General features: G+C 41.6%; 1 long non-coding RNA gene across 1 annotated transcript in view; it reads right to left on the reverse strand.

Annotated features, from left to right (window-relative positions):
* The window catches only part of LOC138569618 (uncharacterized), a 192,529-nt gene that overhangs the window by 61,839 nt on the left and 112,891 nt on the right, over positions 1 to 17,799 (reverse strand). The window contains exon 2 of the long non-coding RNA XR_011303280.1: positions 11,933 to 12,096. This is a non-coding gene — a long non-coding RNA (uncharacterized lncRNA). The remainder of the gene's footprint in view (positions 1 to 11,932; positions 12,097 to 17,799) is intronic.

The raw sequence follows: 17,799 nt of genomic DNA on the forward strand, positions 1-17,799 counted from the left end.
AATCTTTCGAGCCTGGTTAAGCCCCTATTGTTTAGATAGGCTTGAATCTATTTCGAGCTGGTTCGCCTATTCCTATAACAATCTAATATTCACACCCTCAAGCGTATCGCGATTTTGCAATCGTGCAAAATGATGCTAAAAATAGCTGTTTTTATAAAAACCTCAAACTGATGTTTTTTTCAAAAAACCCAGTGAAAACGTCATGTTTTTTTGCAAAAATTGCTGTTTTTTTAATAGATGACAAAAGTCAACTTTGCAAAACTGTTTTGGCCACAAGTTATGAAGTGCACCAACACATCTCATGATTTGTGCCCAAAAAATTAGCATCCCAATACACAACGGGAATCTGAATGGGCGCATCTTATATACACCCATTCAGAGGGCCTTTTTCATCTCTTTGCGCATTTGCACAAATCAGGGGTATTTCTGCACATTTAAAAGTGCTTCCAGAAATGATAAAGAGGATGTGCTTTTAAATGCGCAGAAAAATAAGCTAATGGCATGTGCCTGTTTGAAATAAGTGCAGCGGGTGCACATTGCATGACTAGGTCTTTGCTGACTCTGTCGTACATTTTCATTTAAAGTGTGACAGCAGAGTTATGAATCGCTGCTCTGTCACTTGCATTTCTATTCCTCAAACAGGGATAGAAATGTTTTTTGTATCACATTTTACAATGAGAGGCGCTTCATGGGCCAGTCACAATGAAATGCACTCCCAGCACCTACTTGGGTGCTGGGAGCCTGTGGAAAATGAGTGTCAGGAGAGCACTCCTGACATTAAAGTATTCAACCCGGCTGGCCAGCGCATCATTTGCGCTACAGATCAGCCTCCTGGAAATGCACAGGTCATCTTTGAGAATAAAGGGACGTGAGAATTTCTAAAAATGGGCATATAAAATAGTGCATCCTTTGCTCTATTTTTCATTGCCCCGTTTTTTTTTTAGATACTGGCCCCAAATCTACATTTTTGAAAAATGTAAAAAATAGTCACAATATGAGAGAGAAAGGGGAGGAGGAGGCAATGGCCCAATGGGAGTGATGGGTAAGAAAACAGAGATAGAGCAGAGGGAAGCAGTGGGAAAGAGAGCAGAGAGGGTGTTGTAGGCCAGAGGGTGGGGGGTGGAGGGATGGTGAAAGACCAGAAAGTAGAGAGAGTGACAGGCAAGATGGGGATCTGTCGGCTAAAAAGCAGAGGTGGAGTGGTCGGACGGAAAAGAGGAAGCGAGCTGTAGTGTGAGAGCAAGGATGGATGAAAAGTACAATAGAATGGGAGAAAGCAGGGCTCAAGTCGAGGGTACACACGGGGGGACACAGGGTGGACCCAGTGCCCCAAGCTAAAGTGAGAAACATTGAACGTCCTATTTGAATTTATGAATTAAAGCCGACCTGTGGGATGGAAACGCAGTTGTCAGGTTTGCAGGCCGGACACTTCACCACTGCGCTAAATAACCTGATGAAACATAACAAACAGCTAAAGGTGAAATGTCCCATTTTGGTACTGCAAGTCTTGGAGTTCAAAACATGCACACCTTCTAACGTTTTCAAAAACACTATTAGAAGAAAATATCCTCTTTTGGTTTTGTGTGTGTGTGGCTTTTATGAAAGGCAAATGCCAATCTTCCTGTGGAATTTGGGTGGTTATGCAAAGCCAAGTTAATGAAATGTGCATATTTCACTGTGATATGCTCATTTCTGGTGACGTCACATCCCATTGCGTTTGTTGATGAGTCCTCCCACTACAATTTTTAGGACTTGACCCCTGGAAAAAGGATACAAGATGCAGAAGGAGCGAGAACGACTGAAGGACTGTAGACTGCAGGAGGAACTGGTGAGCTCAAGGCATGGGTTGGGAGCATGTCTGGGAAGTGCGAGTTGTGACTTGGCAGTATGACATATCACATGAGTATGCACATGACTGGCAGAGTGAGAGGTTTGGGAATGTAAGTTGTGATGGGGAATTGGGGCGTTTGAGGGATGTTGGTGAGCCAGATGCGTGTGTGCTTGTCGAATTATAGAGCATAGAGGTAGAATATTTTCACCATTACAATTGACAATGGTCAATAAAGTTAATAATATTAAATAGGCATGCACATTCAGAGAAGTAGAGCAAAACCGACACGGGTCTGTCAAGCCAGGGAGATCTGGGGCCCTTCCTCTTAAATTCATACAAAAGGTGCAAATAATGACATTCTGGCACTCTTGAAGCCTCACATACTGCCTCTTCCTTGCAACCTGTCATACACCCTCAGGTCAATACAAAATGTGCCACAAAAATGCGGCAATTAATGCAATTGTGTGCCACAAAATGTGCTTTTCTGTGCCACAGTATATTCAATGCCATGCCGCAATCTCCTGGAGGGTCTGTCGCGTCTCTCCAATCATGCTTTCCCACATCTAAAGCTGCCTTCCATGTTTCCCATCCTCCTTCATTTACCCCTCCTTTTCTGCCACTTCTAACCCCCTATTCTCATTTACCTCCAAGAGACAAAAAGCCTGGCAATCCCGCAGCACGGACAGAGAACCCCCCTAGAGCTTGGAGAAGGATGGCCACTTTGAGACCACTTCTGTGGTGATCTAGCACAGTATAAAAGCCCAACAATCAATGCATTATTTGGAGTGGTGTAGGTAGGGATAAATGAATAGAAGAAAATTTCCGGACACATGGGTAGTTCTGGGTACGCTGTGACTATTGCTTGCCACACAGGGCCAATGACCACATCAGAATCCACCAAAACTGAAGTGACAACGCAAAAAAACAGACATCAGCATTTTACTAGGGGCTTTAAGTGGACAAGGGCCCGAGGGGCGGGGCCAACACAGCATTAGAAATTGGTTTTTTAGACGTGTCCTATCAGGCTCCACAACCCCAGGCATATATGCCCCTCCTTTCCTGACATGCTGACTCTGTTGCAGCTGGACATCACTTTAGAAGTTTGGAATCTGTGAAACACATCTGGGTCCAAATAGAAACATTAGCCCTTTGTTGATTGTTGCAGCTTTGGGAAACCTCATCTTTTAGAAAGGTGCAAGGCAGATTTTAACAGAAAAAAGGTTTTCCATCTAGCACAGCCAGCCAGTGATCAGGATTGTGTTAATCTCTCGGATTGGTGTTGTTTTTTTGTTTCAGCATCACGAGGCACTTAAGTTTATGCCACAAACTTTTAATATCTTAGTAGATGTTTGTTTCTATTACTAATTAAGTACATTGCATTCAACCCACCCTTCTCATAGATTGTTTGCCTTTTTTATGCCAGGTACATTTTGTAATTGATTGGAACCGTGAGAGAATCTTTTAAGCACCCTTTTTAACTACAAAGTCCACCATCCACATAAAGGTTCCTTATTTACGCTGACATGTTCAGGCCCACCCCAAAAATAATGTTTTCTTACTTTCAACACCAGGGCTCAGAAAATGTGTCAGAGCTGATGGGGGCCAATTTCAACATGGGGTTTGTGGGGGGCTTGCCTACAGCTGAGAAAACAGTCTGAGGCACTTGTGGTGTGCGTTGTGATGGATTCAAAAGAATGCAGTGAGGAGGTTAATAGCTGCATGTTATTACAGGGCAGGCAGGCAGTGGACAGCTGAAACACTAAATACAGCTATTAATCACTCTGACTGCAGGGTGGGAATGTAGATGGAACCTGAGTAAATAGGTAATGTGCTGATACGAATGTTGCTGGATACTGCACGAGGCCTGAGGGAGGTGATGGCCTGAGGGCGTAAGCAAAGGCAGCCTGCAACATATGCACTGCAACGTGCAGGTTTGATGTCCTGAATTAAAGGAGTGATGTGTCATATGATTACCAACTTGAGGCAGCTGCTTGAGGGGCCCCGCTGCGGCTCAGGTCCATTTCAACTGAAAAGCTGAAAGGCCCTGATGCCGTTCCTGCTCAGGACTGGTTCTACCCAGGTCACCCCATGGGTAGATCAGGGAGGAAGCTGCCAGGCTCGAATAGCACTGAGTGTTTGTAGCTGTGTTAAGCAGCAGGTGTTCATTTTCGGCCGATCTATATCTTTCCGAACTCTAGCCTGTAATTATGATAATGAAGCAGGGAAGATTTTTTGCAGCTGAGCGACCCCTCCCTATCTTTGATACAGGCTATAATGTAAACACTTCATCCTGCACCGGCGCGACATTAGCATAATGTGTGTAATTGTTCTGGAGTTGGGCGCGCAGGCTTGCAGTCGCCAGAATGCCTCTTGAGAACCAGAGCGCGGCACAACTCTTGTGTTTTAATATGATAATGGCCCAAGACAGATGTTGCCCAGACCGCGAGTCTCCCTAAAACGATCAGGTCTGTGGTGCTTATTTATCACAAGTGCAGCAGTCGGATCATCGGGCGCGAGGCGTCATGCGGAATTCTTACACAAGAATTGCGCGGATTTCAGCTCTTGCTGAACAGAATGCTTGCGTTTTCTGCATAGTTTAGGGGCCGATTTGAAACCGCAGCAGTTCTCAGGGCATAGCGTCAACTGTTTCTCGGGCAACTAACTCCCTCCCCACCTGCACGTTTATTTGCATGGTCTTGACTCCAGATATCCGGTTTCGACTGAATCAAGCCGAGGTTTGCGCATGTAAAGTTAATTGCCTGTAGGGAGCGTGTTCGGTTGGGAAGTCGTCAGGAAAAGCTACACACTTGCAAGGCAATGCAGGCGAGTGTTTGTGATGCGAACTGGCACTTTTGCGTGAATACCTAGGCTGCCCGATTAGTCAGCTATGTAGATCACATGACTGGATGTGAGTCGCTTTAGGTGAGAATCAACCATAGCACAGCCTGTAAATTGCGCTAATAAAAACCTATCAAATTCAATGATGTAATGCATGATGTGTTCTTTGATATCCTGGGTGTTAGTCTTAGCAGTGCATGGCAGCGGCGCGAGTTATGGTTGCATAGCTTACCATAAATGGCAAATTTCTTGGAGTTTTCGATGTTACTTGTATCCATAAATCCCTTTAAAAATGTTTTTTCACTGAATTTGATACGTTTCTATTAGGGCAACTTATCCATAAAGTACCTTATTTTTCACTAAACTTCATAGGTTTTCATTAGCACAACTTTACCATAACATCCCTTTAACAAAGGTTTTTCACTGACATTCTTAGGTTTTTACAAGCGCACTCTACTTTTTTCCAACTTATTAAATTATTTTTCCGAACTTTATATAAAAAAAACATTCTGCCCGCTATGCAGCAGTTCCAACATCCACGGACTTGCCTGAGAGCAGGTGGCATGAACCTACCCAAAAACACAGGGGACAACCCCATATTCATGTTTCCATTTAACAGAAAGAATAAACATAAGCCGACATTACAATTAATACAACCCAAATGTACATCGATACACATTTAAATATTTGCAAATGGAAAAAATACTTTTTTTACACATTACACAATATTATAGATTATACCAAATACTGGACATAACTGTACACCTTATGTAAACAATGCACTTCAACACCTCTTACGAACTAAAGCACAAGATAGCACACGAAAACAGTCTGTCTAAACTTAGTAACATTACCTTCTCTTTTATTGCAAATGTTCACCATAGGAAGTTACTACATTTACAATAATTTTTCAATAGTCGAAAGTAGTCATTATATATTTGTATACAAATGGCAAGCACAATTGACTGGCCGGAGGAGTACCTCCTCAAAAATGAAATGACTGTTGAAGAATGTATTCATGGTAAATACAGACATATATATATTAACATGCACTGTAGTAATTCAACTTGACAATCTGTCATTAACTTACTTCTTTTTCATATATCTTATACTCCACAAAGTCCAAGAATAAAAAATCCAGGACAGTAAGCATGAACAACCAATTGTAAACACTGACGAGGGACAAGGAGAAAGTGTAGAAACCAAAATTACTAAATTATGCACACAAATGTGTAAATTAAAAATCAAGTTGCAGAACGATCTAATTATGTGTAGAATCATGTTATCCGTAATATATTGATTTTCATTGTCTCACTTGTACCTGAGACCCTTTTCCTTAAAAATCACCCCAATCCTTCCCTTAACATTACTATAATAAGCATTTTGATGAAATTTCCATCCCCAATTCTCCCAATCATGAACACACAAACCGCCAAATTCCCCTATTTTTGATGCACACTCTGATTCTCCATCCCTTTTTCAAAATAAATAATTATAAATGTAATGTATGTATATAAGTCCCACATTTATTTTTGTAAATATATAATGTAAATAAGTAAATATTATGTACAATATATGTGAAAATGTTTTTATTCCCAAAACGCCATTTTGACGTCTGCAGACTATAATTATGTTTGTGTCCGCATATTTTTGTGCAAGTGTTGTAATATGGATGTTTGGGGTTTTGCGAACAAAGCGCCTAGTTCGTGGAGCAAACTATGCACTCTTAATTAGTTTGCGAATGACATAACACGTCTGCGGTCCAAATTGGGTGACCTAAATGATGTCATACTACATGCGACATTCACGATCTACGAACATGTCCGCACTGTGTGTCACACTTTAAATTGCTTGCAAATGTCGCATTATGTGGGCGTATTGTCATTTGGGCAAGTGATGGTTCGTGAACGGCATGATGTGACCGCGGACACTTGCGAACTTCATCATGTGACTGTGCCCATGTGTTGTCTGCGATTTTTGTTTGTGCACTGCAGAAATCTTTAAATCCAATTTTCGGCCATTCTAGGGACTTTGAAGTTCAAACGTTGCCCTTCCACACCTCCCACTAGCATTGTTAGTCATCCTATTAACTTTCTACAACTTTTTACGCATTTTCTTTTGTGCCGGAAGTCTGTGGTCATAGAGACGCTGTGGACATCTCCAGATGTCATCATGTGACTGCGCCCGTGCAGCCCCATAACTCGTCCGAGATTGGCGGCTGTGCTCCGCAGACATCTTAAAATTTTATTTTACACCACACTACAGATTCTCAAGTAAAACTGTGGCCATCCCTTCTCCCCAGGACCCACCACCATCACAAAGACATGCAATCTGCTGTCTAGAATTCAAATCACATGGTATTGAGACATTTTATTTCTACAAAAATAAGACAAATTACTGCTGTTTCTTTGGAGAAAAGGGCACTCCTAACCTTGGCACTGACCACACAGTGAAACTAGTTAGAAGTAACTTTGAAGAACATTAGAGGTGTATATGAGGGTTTGTGTAATTGGTGGTGCAAACTATAAATGTACTCAATGGGTTTCTCAATCCAGCTTGGATTTGTTTCCCAATGACCCAATGATTACTACATGTAAATACAAGTGTACCACACACGAATGCTTTACCAAACTTAGTATATACAGTGTAGTACTTATGAGGGTAAAACAAAATAAACGTGTATAACTTTAATAAATTATATTTTGCAACCTATGTCCTACAACTAATGATATTTTCTTTTCTTTACAGACCGGGGATTGTATATTATATCCAAGGCTTCCAGTTTTCAGTTTTTACTGATAGTTACATTAATCCTGACGGAAATCAATCTGCTTTCTGTCTGTATTTATGTATAAAAATTCCAAAAAAATGAAAAACAGGTCTTTCTGTCCGGTTCTCTATGATGTCATGTCAATCATACATCGCAGGCCAAACACATTGCAGATTGGCAGCATGGAGAGTGTAAATGTTGTATGAAAATAGCATTACAGTTCTTTAAATTGCTGACAGCACATATCTTAAGGCAGCACCAGTCACAGGAGCAACCGTTTGTTGTTATGGATACAATTGAGCTAGCATTTCTTTCCTATATGGCTGCATGTTTTAATAAATGTATTTTTTTATTCGAATAAATTCACAAAAATACGGGTTGCGAATTATCTTTTTATATGACAAAAAATAAATGTGGATAAATACAGAAAAAAAAGCCAAAACCTAAATATGGATAAATACAGACGGAAATGGCAAAACAATAATTATCATAAACCCGTAAGTGCACGTACCTAATATGAGGTTTATTGCAATTTGTAAACCCAATAACCACATTATTCAATTTATATTCATATTAATTACATTATCACTGTGCACATATTAATGTGGCCATGGCCAGTGTCCAGATTCCTATGGCCATGCCCCCAAGAATCTGAACTCTGGCCATGGCCACAAATATACTCTTTGCCATGGTATAACCTGGCCATGGCCACATCTATAATCTTTAGCCATGGAATAACCACTTTACACACTTCAGTAACAACTGACACATGTATTTTTATTCCAAACACATATATATTACTCACACTCACTTCTTTCATGAAATATGTATAAATATACCCAGACACTGAACACCTCCCTGTACAAATGATGCCCACAGACAGATGTTCGTGTTCGCAGCTTGGAATACATTTGCAGACAGTTAAAATGACGGCGGACTCAACAGCAACCCCACGGCTGTTTTCCGCCTATAACAGTTCCATCTTTTTTCCACTCCCCATGCTCCCCAGACAGTCTTTCATCCACAAAATAACCCCAAATGTATTTTCCAGAGTTTTTTCTGCCACGCTGTCCACAGACAAAGGCCGTGCTTTGTGGATCCAATATGGCAATCGTTTCAAAAGGTTTGACTCAGCTCACCTTTTTCAATAACCAATCAGCGTGCGTGTTTGCTGTCCACGAACGCCATGCAGTGTTTTGAATGGTCTGCGGGCATCCGCAAATACGGAATCAGGAAGTGGGTCCGCGGACCGCATGGAGATAGCACTCATTATTTGGGTCCTACTTTTTGGCCATTTTAAAAAACATTATGCTGGACGGATTTACACCTAATTTGCAAAACCGTGCTTTTGAGATTCGGGCACAAGTTTGGTGCAAAACCATCCAGCGGTTTGTGCTGTATGTGTGAGCAAATTATTTTCAATGTATTAAATGTATGTCTATCTGGATTTCAAAGGTTTTGGGACCCACACTATAACTTTGTCCCCCCTTTACACAACCACACCAACTTTTGCAATAACATTTGGCGGGGGGCATCTAATTTTTTTCCCAAATTTGGTGATGATTCATATATATATGATAAGGTGGCAGTTGCTACCCATTAGTTAAGGTGAGTGCCTTGAGTCATAGGAAATCCGAAAATTCTATTGCTAACATTTGACTTGGTGGATGAATTTGGACGACATTTACCAAACAAAACGTTTGTCACGGGCCCCAATAGACTGAAAATCTTGGGAAAGATTTGTTAAGAAATGAAAAAGCTATTAGGAAAGCAACAAAACGCTGTTATCATCCTATTCCCATTCATTTTCCCATACAGAAAAAGTGCAGTTTTTGAACAGCAGTAGCACAAACATTGCTTGGCAGATTTGGACCTAATAAGAAGCAATTTGGGCACAAGGCATTGATTAATTTCCTTCACTGGTTTGGGGTAAATCATCCAGTAGTTTTTAAATTATTTGACAGAGAAGGCGGTGCCCCCTGCTCCTTAAAACTCTTTATATTGGCCTCAGTGCTTTTGCAGCAAAGAGGCAAGAGAGGCTAATCAAATTTGACTTGCTGGATGGACTTGGATTACATTTTCTAAACAAAATGTTTGTTAAGGGCCACCCAAACTAACTGGAAATCTTGGAAACCAATTTGTTAAAAAATAAATATGTTATTACAAAATCAAAAATGCATAAAAACGCAGTTTTAGGTCCTACTGACATTCATTTTCCTGAGAGAAAAAATTCAGTTTTTGAAAAGCTGTAACCACGGGGCAGATTTGGACCAAATAAAAAAACAATTTGGACATAAAGCACAGACTTATTTTCTTTGATTAGTTTGGGGTAACTCCATCCAGTAGTTTTTTAAATATTCAACAGAGACATTGGGCTGCCTCCTGTTCCTTAAAAACGTGATATATGTTGGTCTTGGTGTCTCGAAGGAGAGGCTGAGAGGATGTTCAGAAATGAAAATCCACCATTTTTGTTTTCTCAATGCAAGTGATTCCCGCAATATTACCAGGAGAAGCCACAAATGAAAGAACTCAAAACGGTATGTGGAAGAGGAAAGAGAATATCATTAAACTTTGGAATGAACTCCCCCACAACCTTACAGTGTATAATAACATTCTTGACTTCAGAAAGAGACTCAAAACTCTTCTGTTTATGAAGTCACCCCTTTTAGAACACTGAATGTTTTGAATGACAGAGCTTAGATGGCCTGGCCGGAGGTGCTATATAAATACCAATAACAATAGCAATAACAATCACATCAGACAAGAGGTCGGGAGTGGGAAAGAAGACACCATGTGAAGTTGGGGATTTGGGGGTGGGTTGGGGAGCCATTTAGGGGTAGAACATTTTTAGTTTATCTGGGGAAGACTGCAGGAATCTCACGAGATTACTGTAGCAACACCGCAAGATGCACGCAGAAACAAATGTGTGCCACTTGAATCGATGGTAATCTCCTCAATGCCAAGGGTATGGCTCAAAATATCTGAAACAGCTCCTAGGTATGTATTTATTATTAACGTGTCCACCCCGAGTTTAGTCAGTAAATTGGAAATGCCCCCAGCTGAACTGAGAATTTCAAATTCAGCTGTATATGGTTTCAACCTCCAAGAGGGGTCCTATTATTTCCAATTTTCACATTGTGTTGATCTGTTTGATGTTTGAAATTCTTTTCAAATGTTTCTGAATAATTGCATTTTGATTTGTATGAAAAACTGTGTACATTAACATGGATACCTATTTGCTCTATTTGTATATATTGTGCTTGCTTTGGAATTTCTTTTTAGCCAATTGTGCTTGGTAATTTATAGACCTTGCTTGTGAGCAATAACAAAATAATAAAAAAGATATTTTTGTAAAATTCTTAAACAGAATTGTGAAATGGTGAATTTGAAAGACTTTAAAAGATCCCAACGAAGACTTAGGTGGACACGTTAATAATAAATACATACCTACGAGCTGTTTCAGATATTTTGAGCCATACCCTTGGCATTGAGGAGATTATTATAAATTGAATTTATATGTGTGTTTAGTGAACCTGTCAGGACATTGTTTCGTTTTTTTCTTTTACTGACATCCCAGTCCTAGACAGAGTAGGGAATTACCCTTGAGTATATTAACTTAAATCGATGGGTCATAATGGGTAATTGGAGAGGGCTAGGGAGGGAAAAAGCAATTGAGTGGAGTGAATGGACCTGGAAAAACTGAGGGGGAGACTTGTTGCGTGCGTGTGGGGATGTAGAAGACTTTTTAATTCTGAGTACATTTTTCCTGTTATCGTGAGAATCAGCGAACTGCCACTCTACCGCAGGAATTTCTTTAACATCTTCTTTGCCTACTTCTACTGGGCAGGGGGCAAAAAGGTTTTCGTAACAAATGAATAGTGTGACATGGCCAGTGGCCATGGCTGAAGGCTGTGGCTAGTGTGCCCAAAAGAAAAGTATTGGTACAACATATACAGTGGGCAAGGCCGATGGCCATGGCTAGTGGACCCTGAAGAAACTGAGGTGTAACAAAACCCTTGAAATTCAGTGAAAAACCATTTGTTAAGAGAGAGTTAATGTGATCAGATTTAATGCAACAACCCCCCCTGAAATATAGCACTCACATTTGAATCAAGTCCACCTTAGCGATGTGCCCCCTATTGCACAGTGTATGACCACAAATATGGCATCACAGATGACATCACTGGTGACATCACTAATTATATCATGCATGACATCACTGATGAGATCAATAATTACATCATATTTGTCATTATTCATTATAGAAGTTAGAATATTTTTGTTGACCTCATATTTTATTTTTATAACACTTAATAATAATAACATGATATGGAACAATACACTGATACAAACATATATGATTACTTGAGGAGCATTTATTTGCGGTACTTATCAAATTATAAACTTTAAAATGCAAATATGTAACATTATAAAAATGGTTTGAATTTCATGTATTTGTAAAAAATTACAATAGTTAATTACAGCATAAGTACCTGATTCTGGTGAATCTATTTCAGGTATTTCAACCATAATATAGTAAGTATATTCAGGGACGTCATTTAAGAGTCGACAGAGGTCGCAACTGCAAGCTCCTAGGCTGTGGCCAGCACCATGTGGCTCTTTACTTCTGGAGTGGCTGGCTTTCTTGTTCAGGCCCCTTAAAAAAAAAGAAGAAAAATGAGAACAGGAGTGCCACAGGTCTAACACTTTCAACACTGACCCGAAATAAGAAAGAATAGGAATACCAAATAACAGGCCTCATTACGATAGTGGCGGTACAGTGATAATGGCGCCGGTAGTGATGCCGGCGCCGTTATCACTGTATCGCCACATTACGAGTTCTGCTCACGGGTGCCGCTCTGCACGCCTGGTCAGGCCAGGTGTGCAGAGCGGCACCCACGAGCAGAACAGGATGGTAGCAACGGTACCGTTTTGAACAGTACCGCTGCTACCATCCTCCCCATTCCCATTGAGCCCTATGAGGGCTCAATGGGAATGGGGACATACCGGATCTGGGTCCCGCGGAAAGGGAATTACCGGGCCTGCCGAGGTCGAATGGCCCAGTTATTCCCCTTTCGCGGGACCCAGAGCCAGACCTAAGTTTGGAGGTAGCCATGCCCTTTTTAAGGGCATGGCTACCTCCAAACTTGTAATGAGGCCCAATGTGTCTTTCTGGAATTCAATACAATAATTGCTAGACTCATTAAAGGTTTATTTCAGGCACACTTCAGGGGGTGAGTCACTGATTTAGTCTGTTCTTAAATGCCTCAACTCAGCCTTTCATCCTTCGGAGGTCGATAAATGAGTACCAAAACAGGTTGGGTGATATTGGGTGTATATTTTTTCTATATAAAGCGCTTAAACGTGAGTGCTATATAATAACACATCATTATCATTTGGTCATGGATGTCTGCTTGCAGTCACAGTAATTTGGTAATATGGGCCTACACACACTGATCTTAACTATACATATGGCGATCCATTCTTGTATGAAATGTACATCACATTATGGTGATATCGTAACCCTTTGTAGTGTACAATCCCATGTGATGTCACTTCCTGTTTTGTCAACGGGTGAAAGGTGGTGTTCCATCGCTTCCCGCTATATCACTTCAGGGTGGGGTCAAATGACATCACTTCCTGTGTTGTCATCAGGGGTCAAGGGTCGTGTGATGTCACTTCCACTACCCCAGGCATTTTGGTGAAATGACGTCCCTGAGTATATGTAGTAGTAAAAAAATAAGAATAGATAGAACAGAAAACATGTTTCATAGTAAGTGTTATGAAAATAGTCAATGTTCACATTTAAATTTACAATTCTCCTCACTGTAATAACATTAAATGAACATATTCTTTTCTAAATGACACATTTTATAAAAGAAGAATCACACACAAAAGAAAGTACATGCCCGTGTGCATTGTAATAATACAGAATCTAAGCATTCAAAGTGTGGTTAACATACAAAACAATCAGTTACTTGTACTGCATAATTCCATTTATAGAAAATAAATGAAGATTAGAAGGTAAATATTTAATCATAGACTTGGAAATTGCTATTACTTATATTTGTATTCATTTATTTTGAAAATAAATTATGAATTTGTATTCCAATATAACAGATTACTTTCCAAAGCATGTATACTTATACACTACTCTTAATTGTAACAATATTTGTACACACTTACAATTGTACACTGTACACTACATTTAAAGAAACAAGGAAAGGATACAATGTACTGTGTAAGTATGAAGGGTTTACATATATGTTATGTAACAAAACAGAGCTGTCATATTTCAAGATGTAATTAATTGAATCAGTGAAATCAGTGATGTTATCAGTGATTTTTACATCATTCAAGGCACCCTTGAATGATGTATGAGCAGGTTGCCTCCTCATTTGAGTGGTGTCCAGACATTTGGTCGACCTAAAACTGGTCGAATGACATTTGGTCGACGCAATTTGGTCGAAAACCAAATGGTCGAAATTTTTTTTTTAATTATATATTTATTTTTCGGGTTTTCGTTTTTTACAAAAATGGGTTTTTAGAAAAAAAAAGGGGGCTGGGGGGGGACCCCAAAGGTGAAAATAAAAAAAATAAAAAATTCGACCATTTGGTTTTCGACCAAATTGGTTCGACCATTTGTCTGGTCGACCAATTTTTTTCGACCAAATGTCTGGTAACCCATTTGAGTAGCTGTAAAAATCCAAAATTCTGACCTTGGATCTCAGTCTCGTTACAAATGTGTCCATTGAGTCACCTGCCATCTGGATTGTGTTGTGGAAGATATGCTGTTCAACATCACAATTTTTGTGTATTGGGAAATGTTCATTAAGGATGCGTTTGAACACTGGATAGGGATAGTCCACATCTTCAGGCAGCTCAAAAATAATGTCTCTCACTTCTGGGCCTGCAGTAAGCGTGAGGAGCCCTTTAATCCTCTTGTCATCTTGGGGACTTATAGCGTCTAGGTATACATCAAATTCCCTTATCCATCTATATCACCTGGGCCCTAGATTCAACATGTCTGACATAACAGAAGGGAGCAGCGTTATTATGGGAAATGTCCGAGTGAAGAGGGAAGTGAAGAGGGCCCACATTTGGTCTGGAAGCGGGGTCAAGCTCAATGGCTCTGGGCAAAGTGTGTGGCTGTAGGCTGACTCAGACGTGGCATGACTTCAGGGTCTTCTGGGCAAAAAAGTTGCATAATTAACAGACAGAGTTCAGTCAAAGCACCAGAAGAACCCAGCAAATTTGACACAAGTGTCCCGGGGGTGAGCAGCGGGATGGAAGGTCAGGACGAGGCGCAGGCAAACCCGGGCCCTGTGCCAGGAGGTGTAGCACAGCAGCTAGCACAACAGGTAGGGAACTAATTTCCCATAATAACGCTGCTCCCTTCTGTTATGTTAGACATGTTGAATCTAGGGCCCAGGTGATATAGATGGATAAGGGAATTTGATGTATACCTAGACGCTATAAGTCCCCAAGATGACAAGAGGATTAAAGGGCTCCTCACGCTTACTGCAGGCCCAGAAGTGAGAGACATTATTTTCGAGCTGCCTGAAGATGTGGACTATCCCTATCCAGTGTTCAAACGCATCCTTAATGAACATTTCCCAATACACAAAAAATGTGATGTTGAACAGCATATCTTCCACAACACAATCCAGATGGAAGGTGACTCAATGGACACATTTGTAACGAGACTGAGAATCAAGGTCAGAATTTTGTATTTTTACAGCTACTCAAATGAGGAGGCAACCTGCTCATACATCATTCAAGGGTGCCTTTCTGTGACATTCAAAAAGAAATGGTTACAGAAGACACACACCCTGGTGGAAATACTGGTGCTAGCAAGAACCACCATAGCACCAGAGCACCAGGTATCGACGCTAAGCAAGTTGCAAATAACACCTGTGGTGGCAGGAAATTAGTAATTGGTGAACAAGCTCACTGCTCACGCCACGTCGGTGAGCAAAGAGAAGCAGGAGAATAAACACTGTTTCCGCAATGGGTATGAATTTCCTGCCATTTGGACAGGCGTGTGGGGGCGAAGACCATTTCAGATCAATGTGCAGGGCACAAAAGTGAGTGGGGATATAGCAGAAAGAGCTACGGTCGTATCGGCACAAGTCACCAGTGAAGAGATGAGAGAAATAAACGCTCTGATAGGAAACATGCATCCCGGGAACGGTGCAGATTCAAGTCAAGGCATTCCCGCTCACCCGAGGCACGCAGGACAGGTAAAAATCGAATACACTACTTTCATATGACAACCCCGTCGATGAGTGAATCTGACACGCGTCAAGCGGCGAGAGGCATAAGGGTTACTTGTATGCCCTGGACAACTCGACGGCAATGGCTCAGAGTCAAACGTTGCCTTTGAAGATACTTGGAAAGACACACGATTTCCTCATATTCTCAGGTACGATGGTGGATGTTATGCAGAGGATGTGTTCATGAGACTGAAAAGGCCACAATGTTTTAAGAAAGCAAGAATAGAGATATACGCCTATGGGGCCAAGGGGCAATTGCTATGTAAAGGAACATTCATGACCATGTGTCACCATAAAGACAAATCGGATCACATCACTCTTCACGTTATTGCAGTGGAAGCCACTAGTAGATGCATTCTAAGTTTCTGGTTGGCCATTCAGATGGGACTGATCCACATTCTATACCGCATCATGGTCGACATGTACGTCACCCCAACTGCGAAAATAGAGGCCACTTTCCCGTCCTTGTTCAAATGGATAGGAAAGCTAAATACAGATAAAACTACATATAAACCCTTTCATTAAGACCCTTCCATAAAGACTATACATTCACATGGGATGCATTGTGCCAAACTGCTCTTCACTGCATCAGGTGTGACATTGTGAAGGTTGTGTGCACATCGTATTTTGACATGAATTTGTCAACGGAACTGATGGTCGATGCTAGCCCCATGGGACTTGGTGCTATTCCTGCTCAGCACTCTGGCAGTGATCACGCGCCACAGAAGATTGTCTCATATGCCAGCAAGAGCCTGACGAAGCCGAGCAACGCTACTCTCAGGAAGAAAAAGAGAGTCTTGCTGTCGTGTGGGTGTGCAATCATTTTCATTTGTTCCTATATGGAAAACCATTTACCATCATTACCATCAAGGTCCGACTCCAATACATGGAAAACCATCACCGCAAATGCCCCCTTCCATCGCTCGGTGGGGCCTAAGGCTACCAGAGTACAGGTTCAACATAGTTCACAAGCCCGAAAAGGGGGCTCATCCAGTGGAATTTCTCTCTCGCCATCCGAGACAAGAACAGGGGCGGGTGAGGAACCATGCTGAGGGGTACATCAACTATGTTGTGCATCACGCCAGCCCATCCATGATTACACTGGAAGAACTTTCAAAACTGATTAGGGAGGACCGGACTATGTCCCTGATATCTACTTGCATCAAGACTGGGCGAAGGTGCTCGGCAGTACAATAAAGCGTCTTTGAACCCATCCATAGATGCACACCTGTGGAATACACTGTTTTGAGTGAGGGAAGAACTCTCTGTTGCTCCCTCCCACATCCTACTAAAAGGCAGCAGGATCATACTACCATCTCTGCTGTATCAGCGAGCTATGGATGTAGCACATGAGGGACACCAGTGAATTGTGTCTACCAACCGACTACTCAGGCAAAGGTGGTGTTCGCTGGCAGGGACAGCCTAGTAGAGAAGACCCTGAAGTCATGCCACGTCTTAGTCAGCCTACAGCCACACACTTTGACCAGAGCCATTGAGCTTGACCCCGCTTCCAGACCAAATGTAGGAAGAAGATGTGGCATTTGACTTCTTTGGCCCTCTTCACTCAGACATATACATCTTGATTGTGCTTGATGAGCATTCCCGCTAGCCGGATGTGCAGCTGTTGCAATCCACTGCTGCCACGGCAGTCATCCTGGCTTTGAACCACATCTTCTCCACATATGGCATCCCAAAGATGGAGAAGACAGACAATGGTCCCCCGTTTACTGGAAATTACTTCAAGGAGTTCGCGCATTACATGGGGTTCATGCATCAGAGGGTCGCGCCACTGTGGCCGCAGGCCAATGGTGCAGTGGAGCGTTTCAAGGCCAACCTGAAATTGCTGTGAGCATCTCTGATATCACAGGCAAGCCATTGGAGTACACAATCCATCAATTCTTGCACGATTACAGGAACAAGCCGCACAACTCCACAGGGGCGTGCCCAGCAGAACTAGTGTGGCCAAAAGAGCAATATGACAGTGATGCGGAGGTAAGGAGCAGAGACACCAAGGCAAAAGCCAAAATGAAGGAGTATGCAGATCGACGTCGTAGGGCTCGCCCTTCTGACTTCTGTGTCGGAGA

The sequence above is a fragment of the Ambystoma mexicanum genome, chromosome 2q (genome assembly GCF_040938575.1).
Source record: "Ambystoma mexicanum isolate Mex_15411 chromosome 2q, UKY_AmexF1_1, whole genome shotgun sequence".
Classification (NCBI taxonomy): Eukaryota; Metazoa; Chordata; class Amphibia; order Caudata; family Ambystomatidae; genus Ambystoma; species Ambystoma mexicanum.